At 35.1% G+C, this 14,229-nt stretch overlaps 1 pseudogene; it reads right to left on the minus strand.

Annotated features, from left to right (window-relative positions):
• Positions 1 to 10,268: 10,268 nt before the first annotated feature.
• On the minus strand, positions 10,269 to 13,864 carry LOC132038924 (putative clathrin assembly protein At2g25430; annotated as a pseudogene).
• Positions 13,865 to 14,229: the final 365 nt, after the last annotated feature.

Genomic DNA, 14,229 nt, shown 5'->3' on the forward strand with positions numbered 1-14,229 from the left:
CATACAATACCAGCAAACGGGTACAATAGAGCTATTAGACATTATTTCTTAGGCATTATTGGTGCTAAATGTTGGCTTCTATATGGTCTTTTCAATAATACTTGGTTTTGGCGTTGTCTTACATGGGGATTGTTACGCTTACAATTATTCGATCAAGATAATGATCACGGAACAATTCATCAAGCAAATCATCTTCTTTTATGCAAAGATCTTTAACTACCTCTTTTAATACTTCAACAAAGGATGCATTGGAAGCTCTGGTGATATTTTCGTAATAAATAGAAGTCTGTGAAGTTTAAGTTTCTCCAAAATTTAAAATTTCAGTTTAAGATGATTGGTGTAACAATTTCACATATTAGTTACATACAAACATAGAAGAGATAACGTGAAAGTTGTGTACTCCCAATACCTTCTTCGTATAGCTGTTTTGTGACTATAAGTATTTTTACATGCATAAATTTTTTCTGATATGTGAACTTCTGAATTTAAATTTCTTTGGACAATGATATAGTTGAGAGAAGCGCTTTGCACAATGCTATAAAGAAGATTTCACTGCAAGATGATCACAAATTAATTTGATTGGATAATATAATGTTTACAGTTGTAAGAGCATGATGCTCATGTATTTGTGCATTCTCCTTTATCAAATGATTTATGGTCACTTTGACATCAAATTTTGATGCTAAAAAGTAATTCACCCACGTTAAAAAAATATTATGCTTCAAAATAAAGTTCTTTTGTTTCCCGTGCCCCACCTATTTGTGCGATTACACTCGTATATATCATTGTTGTGTATAAAAGCTTCTTATCACATTTATATTACAATTAATTATGTTGTACCTAAATATATATTGTTTAAGAAGAGTACACTTATGTTTTGTTAGCTCTATTCAAAATGATCAACTTAAAGATAAGATTGTTAAATTATCTCCCTCTTTTTTTTTTTCTTTTTTTGAGACAACCGCGCATCGCGCCGGTACGTATACTAGTTTCGTAATAAATTTAACATCTATTTCAATTAGGTCCAATTTCTTATGTGTCTAGTGAGGTTTAGAAATTTGCTTGAATATTACACCTTTGGACCTGCTGTAATCAAATAAACCTTATTACTTAAAATTGAAATTATCTTCTTTGTGAAATTAACTTTGATTCATTTACTCTCTTATGCAAGTTTAGCTGCTTCTCTAAGCGTGGATACTGGTACCAGTTCAAGGAAAATTTGAAATATGTTGTATACAACTCAGTGATCACTAGAGAATTCAATTTCATCCCACAAGGGTTACAGATGTGTAGCGGTTACATTTATTTGCAAAAGGAATGATGATAGAGGCATCGACTATGAAATACTCCGAGTTGGTGTGCCAAAACCACTAACAAAGATTACGAGTACCACCTGCGAGACAGAGACGTTTTCCTTTGAATGGTGAATGGAGCGGTCACATCTTGTATCTAGCTTGCCTTTCGAATTGTTGGTGGCAAATGTTCTTGGCTTTGCCTAGAGGATGCGGATGTGATTTACTGGTATGACCAACGAGAGTTCTTAGTGGCTTATGATTCATCCAAGATGACTATAGATGAGGAAGAGAACATACAACTACTGAAATTGCCTAAAGATGGTGAAGCAATGAGCACAAGTGTTCTCGATTGGCTTTTTTTGAGGGCAATATTCATTACGCTAGAAGTGGTAAAAGCCATATAGAAGTTTGGGTTTTTTCAGGCGGCTACAAAAGTAGTGCTGTTGAATGGGTGCTGAAACATAAGGTGAGTTTGACAGAGATGAACCAAAACAATCTTAATACTCGCATTGGGCATGGCTCTTGATTTCCTTTGGACATCTTCATCCATGCAACTCCCACCTAATTTTCCTAGAAGCATACAATAACTACTATTGGTATGATTTTGAAAATGTGAAACTGCGTGAGGTAGGAAGTAAGTATATGTTATGCGATCACTTCCTTTATTAGTGGCCTAGCGTTCCCATCTCTGCCAGTGGTTGCCAATGGCTTTCAAGACTTTGATAGAAGTTGTTATCTGCTTGATCCATCGTCAATATTTCATCTTAAAGTTATAATATAAACTTTAGGAAACCTTTCATTATTATGTTTCATCAAAGTAAATTGTTTATTTTTGGGTTAGTTACATAATATTTTCTTCTGGCAAAAGGGGCTTGTCCTTTGTCGTTGCTTTTTCAAGTACAGTGATATGAAATAGAAGTGCAAATCTATGTTACTATGTAATTCTATTCCTTGCTCTCACAATGATACTATTTGTGTTGTTGTCTTTGCTGTTATTATTATGACATACTGTCCCAACTACTTACAATAAGAGAGACGACCATTTGTCCGCAATGTGGAGAATTCAAGATTAATCAAAGTTCAAACAAATTATTAAGGCTTGAAGACATTTCTACCATATAGAAACGCCAGTTGAGATCCAGTATCAACATGTCAATTTTTTTTACAATAAATTCATATTTGAGGGCAATATTGCCTTGTGTACTCTATCTACTATATGTAACTAACTTACGTGTATCCCGTTCAGAATGAATACAAATGTACTCATTTTACAGTTGTGTGCATAGGAACTGCAGGGGCGGGAGCCACTACGGTTTGCGGGTTCGGCCGAACCCAATAACGTTGGTTCAAACCCTGTATTTGTCTTGAAAAATTCGTTGAATATGTATAAATTGTGACTTTAGAACCCAGTACCTTAAACGAATTAGAATCCCGAACCCACAAACTTCAAATCCTGGCTCCGCCTTTGATAGGAAGCAGTATTGTGCTCTTACCATGACAACAGGAAAGCGGCTGCTTGGTTTGTATGTACTGTCCTGCTTTCATTCTTTCTTCCGTTTGTGTCCGTACCCATTTCCTGAATCCTGAGTTCTTCTTATAGCGGCTTCTGCCTTGGGTAGTATGTTTGGTGTTTTACCGTAATTTTTTATCAGTTCTCTGTGATTTTGAGAGCTTCCTTAACCATCTTTCATTTTTTTTTCCTTTTATTTTCAAAATAAATCCTCTATTGACGCTGCAGAGATTTTGATGACATCCAAAATGGTGGTGAAACATATGAATAGTACATCAGGTATATACAATATCTCCAAATCTCTACCTGTAGTTTTTCGAATTAAAGTCATTCTCGCGATATAGTTTGTTGAAAACAAGGGTTCAATTTTTTCTTCTAGGTGCTTACCTACGATTTGTTGTGTATTAATTATCTACTTGATATATGTATTCTGATGGTGGGACTTGGGAGAATAAGCCCGCCCCTTGATTGCTATAAATAATCAAACATCGAAAGTCACTAGACTATAAGGCCAAGTCTAGTGCATTAAGCTCCCGCTATGCGCGGGGTTTGGGACTATATGGCTGAAAGCACAATTTTTGTCTAAAGACGATTTGGAAGCAATTAACGAACCAATGCAGTATTAACAGAATAAATCCAATTCAACGACATTTAGAGAATCCAAATGGTGAAATTTCTGAGAATGAAGAAGTTTTTTTTATGGAAAGGTGCATCTTTATGAGATTTACGTGACCCAAATCTGAATCTGATTTACTCGGGTTGGTGGATTCCGAATACGAGACCCTATTTTTTTTTCAAATAAGGAAAGGGATTGGTGAAACTATTTGGATCTCTCTTGACTTTTATTGATAGAAATCTTACTCACTATATTTCATAATCTTTGGTATCCTTATTTCTTAATTTCATAGTATAAAAGATTTGTCCAATAAAATATGGTTGGGTCGATTGTTTTAATTGTCAACTGTGTGTGAAGTTTCTTTATTAGCCAAGGTAGACAATAATAAGGGTGTTTAGTTATGTTAAGATGACTTGCAAAGACTTTTTCTTTGCATGAAATGAGAAAAGTAGATCCCTTTGATAACTCATGGAGCCAAAAGGTTAAAAAAAAAATTCTTGCTTTTCTTGCATTCTTCTCCAAGGTATTAGTTTCCAAGAGGTTAAAAAACTTGGAATAATAGTACTTCCTGACATTATTAAAAGGAGTGAAGCTTCTGACATGTTCTTAGAGAGAGAACACCAAATAATAGGAAATCTCAGCACATTATATTGTTAGCTCCATTACTAATACTATATTGAGCTTTTTTGCAGTGATCGACGTAGCTCCAAAGCAGGGCTCTGTAGTCCACTACTGTAATTACATGAAACGTTACAATCTTAAATTAGAGAAGAGAAAAATAAGAATCAAGGAGGAGATTCTATAGTGACTTTCTTCAAAGAACAGAATTAAGAAGAGATTTATAGTGAAGTTGTTTTAAATGAAAACATAGTTGTCGGAGGAAAATAATAAGATAACTAGTGAAATCAGAGAATGATTCAATTTAGAGAACGAAGTAAAAACAAAAAGTTTGAGGGAATAGATTTATTTAATAACACGCAGAAGTCTTATGCTCAGATTTGCTTCTCAACATCAGAAAGATCATAAGAACCAGGTCCTAAATTCCTGGAAAGAATTCCTCTACTCCTTCCACAGTCTATCATACGCGATCTTCAACCTCTCTTTCGACATCCCTTAATTCTTATTACTATCCTTTGACAATGAACATGTATTTCCTGTTACCACTCCACTTCTGTCATAACCTCATACAGTTTTTGAAGTCCCCTCAACTTAAAATCATAAGAAAGATTTTACCTCAATGCCTCCTTCTTGAAAGATTCAGCTCTTAATATCACAAGGCCAATGTCTCCAAGGAAAATCTCTGATCTAACATCCTTCATAGAAAAATTGTATAGTTGAACTGAGATATTTGTTGACTTATATGTTGAGACTCTCTGTTTTTCATGAAGTGAGATATTTATATGGTTTGTGCTCTTTCCAAATGGCTGTATGTTTCCCTATTATAGTGGAATCAACCTCCTTAGAAATAGACTTCGCTAACTCTAGACAACCTTTACTTGTAGCATCATTTAAATCAGCATAGACTAGATGTGCATTGCTCACTGATCCAAGGTTGTCTTCAATCATGTACCTCAAGAAAAAATTAATTAAGTCCTGGACAACGATTTTAACAAGCATAAATCATGTTCCTTTTTTATTTCAATAGTCAAGATTTATATGGAAAAAAGAAGATAATTTCGTTGAATTAATAAATGAAAATTGTACATTAATACATTGATCCCCAAATTTTTTTATCTCAAATCATCCGCAAGGGAGCTTAATTAAATTAGTCCACCAATACTACTGTTTAATAATCGATTGATGTTCTTTTATTTACTCATATATGTAAACACGTGATTTTTGACCCTCACGAGACGTTTTCACTATTTTATTAACTAATTTTTCTTTTTAATCTAATCTTGGACATTTTTAACTTTTATTAAAAATTACTGAGAGTAAATTCAAGTGTATGTTTTTGCTTAGTGTTTGGTGCAACATGACAGCAGAAAATGTGTTAAAGCCCGAATCCATGCTTACTTTTCTTAGTTCATTACACGGCATTTAATGTTTCACTTTTTTGTGGATGTACATGTATCCAGCTTTGTGCCGACTCACATTAATAAATTCAAAAAAGGTAATACAAGACTAGAAGATTTAAAAAATCATAAATGATATAAAATCATGTGAAAACCCTGTAGGTGGATTTTGTATCCGTCACATGAAATAAGTTAAGCGGAAGTATAAAGGATTAAATTAGTCGATGAATTAAATTGTCAGTAATTTAATTTATTTGATTGGTATCTGTAATCTTAACATGGGGAGTTAAATAAGTTTTAATGAATGATTTCGAAATTAAACAGAGGAGTGCAATTACAAATTTTTAGTGGAATAAATTGTAATTTATTGTGGTACGATTAATTCACTCACATTCCGAATTAATACAGCAATAGGAAGCCTCGTTATTAAATCTGTGGTCCCTGTTGTGCCTGAATATTCTAGAACAAGGAAAATAAAAGGAAAAATAATATCCTTGCTACACGTTTTTGGCTAGGGTTTTACCCTAAAAACTTGTGTATATAAAGAAAGTCATTCAACCCTAAGTGATATTTATTCTTTAGCCGCAATACCTGCCACTCAAGTATTTCGTTCATAGAAGTTCAGGATACACGTTAAGATCGTAGGCCTGGAGAGCACGGCCGCTATTGAAGATTTGTGCAACAGCTTCAAAAGGTTAATGTTACAATCTCGTGTTTGATTATGTTTGTCTAGTTTACATGTAAGTATATGATCTTGGTTGCTTGCTTCCGCTGCGTATATATGCCTATTTTCCTACAATAACGACTTTATATATTTTTCCTAGAATTATATATGAAGCAACAGAGATTGATCAAAGTGTAAACAAACTATCAAGTCCTGAAAACATTCATTATATCTTTTCATCAGATTTTCTCTTGTCGATGTTCGACAGGCTATCCAATTGAAGCGAAATTATGATTTGGCTAAGGTTAATATAAAATGTTATTAAAAGATAGGCCCAGGGCCGGCTGAAAGGGTAGGCAGGTAAGGCAATGGCCTAGGGCCCCATCTTTTTAGGAGCTTCACTTTTTTTAACACCCTATATGTATATATTTACCCATATATTTACTACATTTTTTTGCTCGGATTGCCCTTTTTTTTTGGGGTGGTCTTTAAATTTTGCCCCTCATATTTTTGGTCTTTAAGTTTTGCCCTTCACTTGAAAAGGTGGGCGAATCACCCGGGTTCCGGGTTCGAGCCCCGCTCGTGCATAAAATAAAAATAATTTCGCAAGTGCGTGCCGGGGGCGTGTATGCCGGATCAAAAACTAAAGTTATGCCGAATCCGACATAACTAAAAGTCTACCCTATAAGGCAGAACTTTTCCTTAACGCATAGTTTAGTTATGCCTTATGGGGCAGACTTTTAGTTAAGGCATAACCAAAGTATCCATAAGGCGAACTTTTCTTTAAGGCAAACTTTTAGATAAATTTTTAGTTATGACTTAAGGAAAAGTTTTACCTTATGGGGCATGCTTTTAGTTATGTCTTATGGGGCACACTTTTAGTTAAGGCATAACTAAAAGTATGCCCTATACCCTTAACTAAAAGTGTGCCTATAAGGCGGAACTTTTCCGTAAGGCATAACTAAAAGTTTGTCTTGAAAAGTAAAATAAAATAAAATATATATCTCAGCAGTAAAGTCCGGTTTTCCCAGCGTGACTCTAGTTAAGCATAACTAAAAGTCTGGCGGAGGGAGCAGAGCGTAATTCAAACTCCATCTTGCGAATTTTTTTTAAAATTTTTGATTGAACGGGGGTTCGAACCCAGAACCCATGGGTTTTAGGCGAAGGACAAAAATTAAAGTCCACCGATTTGAGGGGCAAAAGTTAAAGACCACCCCAAAAGAAGGGCAATTTGTTTTTTTTTTTTTTAAAGTATAAATTAAATTGAAAGCTTGAAGAGATATTGGGAAGAAGCATACAATGCTTATTTTTTTCCTTTTATTATTGGGGCGGGATCCACATGTAGATTTTCTTTGGGAGAGAATGGTAACTTCTTCCTTTTATGGGGGGTTGAACTCTTATTGAAAATTCTCGCTCCTAAGCTCCTAAGCATTCTCGCTGCAAAACTTAGTACTTATGAAAGATCAAGATTTACTTTTGGCGCCTTCTTCAAATTATCAAAGTATTGCAACAAGCAATTATTATGTTGAAGTAAATAAGAACACTATTTCGATATCATTATATCAACTTATCAAATTCTTGAACCATGATTTATTGTTCTAACTTTATCTTATATTTCATTGAAAATTTTTCATTTTTGATATTCTTATTTCATAAGTAAATATTTTTGTTCTAGTTATTATTAGAACTTATTCAATTTAAATATGTCAACTAGAAAATATGAATCTGGTTATGCAAAAAGAGAGATTGAATGGATTAGCTATATTATCAATTGAAAAAGAATCGTTAGAAAAAATAGATTATAAAACAATAATTAATGAGTTCGCATCTAAAAAAGCTAGAAAAGTAGACATTAAATAAAAATATATATGACGATCTTTACTTTATTTTTTTTATTTTTTTTTAAATTAGGGCCTCTCCATGAAGTTTTGCCTGAGGCCCCCAATTTTGTTGAGACGGCCCTGGATAGGCCTTAAGTAATGCAAAGCTAAGGGTTATCGCTTCATGCATACATGCACTTCAAAGTACTAAATTAATATAGGTTTAGTAAAATTTGTTTTCAGCTTTCAACAATTTTACGTTTCTACTATTCTAAAAATAGATTTTCATTTATAAAGAGCACATTAATTTTCAGACTAGCTCTTTTTGTTTTATATCTAAATTGATGATGTCAAGTTTCTTTTATTTGTTAAAACCAAATTATTTTGCGAGGTCCAAATTTGTCTTTTTATCTTATCTTATTATATTCATCATATGCTTACTTGTTGTTTCCTTGTGGGAAATACTCAATTACTCAAAGTCGCAATGCATCAAGGGCGCCCAACAGCCGAGAGAAATGAGTTAATTTGGACAAGAGTTGCACAACCTAAACACAGCTTACACTTTAGTTAGCAATGCAAGACAAATTGCTAACCAAAGAGAGGCTTTTAAAAAGGTTGAACATACTCATGTGCATTTATTTGTGCAAGACTCAAGAACAAGGATGACACTTGTTGTTTATGTGACAGAGTGGTGGAGGAAACTCATGTGCATTTATTTGCTGATTGTGAATGGACAAGAAGAGTCATCATAGCAATGACACAATGGTCTGGCATAAGCATTTGTGCAAGACTCAAGAACAAGGGGAAAGCAGTCTTTCACAAAAGGAACTAGCTTTTCTTTACAGTTTTGTTTGGAGCAAAGTAATTTATCATGTTTGGAGGGCAAGGAATCGGAGAATTTTTAAAAAGAATCAGGCAGTAGATACGTATACATCAGTTGATGTATAAAGAAGGAATATGTAGATAGACTTGAGTTAGTTAAATTGTCTAGAAAGGCTTACAAATGTAGATGGTTGATGCAGAGATTTTTCGTGTAACTAGAGTTCTGTTGGAGGCTTACTTCTCTTAATACCCTTCCTGAAAGGTGATTAGGAGATTAACTACTCTTTAGGTGTAAGTTGTTTGTTTGGTTAATGGTAATTTACATTGGTTACCAAAAAGAAATGTTTATTTAACTTGTCCACCCCTATAAAGTACGTATCTTGTTTAGTTTGGACAATGTTTTATTAAGAGCAACTTTGTTTCTTCTATTTTCATTTGAAAATGACGTTATATAATATAGATTTTTTTAAATTTCCCATGTCACATGGAATAAAATGAGTTGAAAGTAGAACAACGGAAAAGTCATTGATCACTAAAGAAGGGTTTTCATCGTACGCAATTTCTTTTAGAATTTTTTAAATAAAAGTACAACAGTAAGTTTGGAACTCCAAAGAAAAGAATTTTAAGTTTGGAACAACAAAAAGAATTTTCTTCAAAGAACTACATTAGTCTACTCCTACGAACTTAAGTTAATGAGAAATTTTGAAACAAAAGGAATATGTTGTTAGGAAGAATAGTCTCTCTAGCAAAACTCAAGATCCTCTCTATTGTGGGTCAATTCTATTAAAATTAGTTTATTGGTTTAATATTATTAAAATGAAGTAGTTGATTTAGAATATAGGCAGTTTTATCATTAGTCGATGTATAATGGTTAGATTACTATCGAGTGTCTGTGAATAATCCGAAACATTTATTTCCAAAATTGTCACTCCTATTTTTCAAGCTAAAGCCACCATCCTTGGAATTTACCTCTCTTAGAAGTAACTTTGCACTTCAAATCTGTGTATCAGGTGACACTTATCAATTTTCAACAATCAGCAGTTGGAAATTTTGACTTCAATATTTTTTTTTTCCCAAACATTCTTAGCAATTTTGTAACGCTTAAATATGTGCAAACAGAATAGGAATAAGTCATGAGAGTTGAGAGATTATATAGAACAACAGAATCTTGGTGACTTGTTCTTCATTTATTTTATTATCATTGTCAATTTTTATTTCTTTCGGAAGGAAAATCCTAAGCTTGACATATATAGCCCAATTAGACCTACGGATTTGGACTCAAGCTCCGTATTGAAAGCTTAAATACAATCACACCTCTCTATAACAATGTTGTTTGTTGCGATACTTTTTGCTGCTACAGTGATATGTTATATAGAGAACTTATAATATAACATGACATGAAGATCTATTCAACCAAAATCATGACTGTTATAGTGAAATGTTGTTATAGAAGATGATTGTTATAGAAAGGTCTGACTGTAAACAAATACTGAAGAAGAAAAAAAATGAAATTTTAACAGCTCGGATAGATCTAAAAAGATTACTTATTGTATGATTTCATTGCTGATAAGCCATATTATGGCTATCTCCATATAAGCAACTGACTTTCGCAAAAATGTCAGAATACACAACTTAGTATTGCGGAGGAGCTAATAACAAGTTTCAAGAAAGGATAATATTGTAGCATGTCATAAAAATTGCAATGTAGCAAAAGCACATGTCCCGAGAGGCGATTCAGAGAGGAGTAAAGTAATATCCTGCTGACTGTCCCATTCCAGCACCTTGTGGCATCCCATAAGGCATTGATGGTTGCATTCCCGCGCCATAGTAGCCCGTAGTTCCAGCAAGTCTAGACAAACCCATTTGGCCTTGCATCCCGTTGCTTGCATATTGCTGCCACAGCTGTTGTTCCTGCATTAACAAATGCTGTTTCCTCTCCTGTTCTGCCATTTGGACGTACGAAGGAGGTGGCACTGCAAGGGAAGCAGCAAATGGATCTTGATTCCCTACTGGTTGGACTGTTCCATCAGGGGCAGGCAAAGCGAGCATAGGTTTTGCGCTCTTTCCCACTCCAGGCAATGCCACGCTGCTGGCACTCCCACCAGTCTCCTGAGTATGGCTCACGTGCTGCCTCACGGTCCCCTGATCGTACATTCCGTTTAACAACAGCGAATCAAAACCACCTGCTAAATCAGCCGTCTGCTTTGACAAATTACTGGCAGTTTCTACCAATGCTAATTCCCAGTCAGCTTTCCCAATCTCAGCTGCTGGTGTCTGCCAAGCTGAAGTTACTTGTCCAGTCTCTCCATCAGACGGGAATGCTTCCCACGAGCCATTTCCTTTGGCTACCGGTCCAGAAAACAAGGCTAATGCCATTTTATTGCCCTCACCATCAGCTGTCACTCCATCATCCTTCAAATTCACCAAGTCTTCAGTTACCTGCTGATAGGGGTTTTAAATTAGTCCATGAAAACATGACCCGCCCTAACTCCGTCCACCTTTGGGCTGGCCACATTTCAGCCCATCAAAAAATTGGGATGGTATGTACCCAAATTGACCCATGAGAAATCTTGTCAAAATATTATCAAGAAGATTTTTTTTTATTTGATATATGTTATATAGCCATAATAAAGAAAAAAACTAGTTTTATTAGGTACTAAAAATATAAAAGAACAGATACAGAAATTAAAAGCTTAACAAGATCCCGCCTAAATTCATCCCAACCCTCCCATTTGACACCCTTACCTGTTGAGTATGTGGCCTTGGCTGAGGTACAGGTTGAGGAGGAGGAGGAGCTGGTGGTGAGTAATTCTCGGGTGGTGGGAGAGCTTTGATTTCGTTCATATCCGGTGTTTTCTCCTCTTTAAATGCTGATGAACTCTCCACTCTATTTATCTCAGGGCTTCTTGGCCTATTTGCCCTCTCTCTCAAGAATCCCTCGAGCGTGCCCAAAAGCTTATCAGTGATGACCTGCACTTCCGGGAACTCGGATGACCTTGCAATCCCAATATCCTTGCACCAATTGTAAGTCCCCACGAGCTCATCAATCATCTTTGCTGCACTAACATAAGCATCAAACGCCTTGACACAATCAGCATACTCCATCTCCCGAAGCGGTCTAACAAAATCTGTACCTCACAAATATCGGCATAAAAAGTGAAGCTCTCCTTCACAAGAGAATACAGTGCCACCAGCACCATCCTACTATTCTTTGCTGCTCCAGTCGGTCTACAAGCCAAGAACCTATCAAGAAGCTGAAGCAATTGATTCAACCTCTCTAAAACCCTCGGGCTTCATTTCTCTAACTGGTGTCACACCATTTTTCTCTTCCCTATCATTCCCATAACCATCTCCAAACCTCTTTTTCTCTTCCCTGTCATTCCCATAACCATCTTCAAACCTCTTTTTCTCATCAACGTCATTCATCTTCCTATCATAGACTGTAAACTCAAGCTTCCGATCTAAGTAAACAGCGTAAGTCCTAATGAATCCGGAATAATCCCACGAGTTAGAGTGAGCTTCGTCACGAAAATCAGACATATTCAAAATCCTCATCCCTCTCCGACTTGCATACATGATTTCTTGCCCAAGTACGGGGTCTCCATCAGTTAACAGCCTATGAACAAGCATTAAGGCCTTCAACGCCACAACCCAATCATGAGTTTTACTTAACCTCTTTGACACTGCAGAAACAAAAGCATTCACATATCCTCTAGAATTAGAGGTCAAGTACAAAATCTCCCTAATATATTTCTCATCTGCTGGATCATTATCATGAGTGGTTGCTTTCACCACCAATACTTCAAGGTCTGGAGCGACATTGCCGGTCACTTTAGCTAGGCTTATGCTAGTTTGATCTTTGACCGCACCAATTGCCTTCCTAATACTCGGAGCCATTAATCACCTTTCACAGAAACAAAACAAAAAATAAATCAAGTTCCTTTAATGCAATATTTTTTGCTCTCTGTAGTTCAAATTGATTACGACTAGAATAAAAAAGTATAATGCATCTTGTTGAGGTGTGTGATCGTTTCATTTAAAAAGCTTAAGTTGTTTCAGAAAACACACTTTTATTTACTTAATTATATTCTCAACACGCCCCCTTACCTGATTCTTTTTCACAGGCCAAAGACGTGAAAATTCTTTTTTCGTTATAAAGGGTGGCGGTGAGGCTCGAACAAAAGACCTTTGCCTACTGTGATACTATGTTGAATTGTATGACCATCTTATCTAACAGCTATACAATTCAACACATCCATTACAAAAAAAAACAAAAATAAATTACGAGTTTCAGAGTTCTGAGGTCAAATTTTCTGAAGTAAATTCAAAAAGTACTACAAAATCAGAACTTCTATAATTAAGACAATATTTTGAGGGTTTGGAAAAATATTAGCCAAAGAAAAAATTGTTTGGTTACCCGTCTCCCGAGGGATGTTTGGTTATGCAGGATAAGGTAGGATATCCCACGATTAAGTTTGGGATTAAATTTATACACACCAAGCGCAATATAAATTTAATGTCGTACTTAATCCTGGATATCCCACCTTACCCCCAATCAAACTTGGATTATTTTATCCCGTCTCCCAGGAGGGATAAGTTAGTCCCAAGATTATAAGCCCAGGACTATAATCCAGGATAATTTAGTCCACGAACCAAACGACCCCTCGATAGTGTCAATGGAATATTCGAAAATGTTTAACAAAGAGCGATTATAAAAAGAAATTTAAACCCTTTTGTCAGTTTGTTACAAAAATTAGAATAGATCAGAGTCAAAGCCGGCAATGATGAAATTGTCAACATCTTTACACGTGAGACTATACAACGATCAAAGCTAAAACTAATTAATACCCATATGAAAATACATTGAAAAATGAGAAATAAGGACAAGAAAATCATACCCTTTTTAGAATTACACCCAAATTTTGATCGAAACTGATGATTAAACTGATCGGTGGATTGCCACAGGCTATACTGTTTTTGAGGGAAAATTCAATAAAGCCATCAAAACAAGAATATTACTATATATAGTAAAGTGAGAAAAGATAATGAAAAGAGTGAAGAGAAAGATAAAACGCGTAGAGAGAAAAGGAAACAGTAATGGCTTTAAACTCAGAGGAAGAGTCGACACTTTTTTTCTGTAGACTTATAGTGGTAGGGGTGCGTTGTGTTGTTTTGCGGGGTGGGGGCGGGGGGGTTACGTATTCATTGGTTTAAATACAATTTTTCAAAATATTTGGTGCGACCTTTTCTTCAGCAATAAAATAGAGAAAATTATACAGTATGTTAATTAGGGCATTAATACTACTAAAATTGACCTATTTTTTTAATTCGTACAAAAAATGACTGAAATTTTTCTTTCTCTCTGTCTTCTTATATGTTTGTATATGTTGGTATATGTTAGTATAAGTATCTGTATATATTTGTATATGTCTGTATATTTTTTGCTATTTTTTGTAATGTAAGTTTTGGGCTATTTTTTTGCAATGT

This window comes from Lycium ferocissimum, chromosome 12, assembly GCF_029784015.1.
Source record: "Lycium ferocissimum isolate CSIRO_LF1 chromosome 12, AGI_CSIRO_Lferr_CH_V1, whole genome shotgun sequence".
In the NCBI taxonomy this organism is placed as follows: domain Eukaryota; kingdom Viridiplantae; phylum Streptophyta; class Magnoliopsida; order Solanales; family Solanaceae; genus Lycium; species Lycium ferocissimum.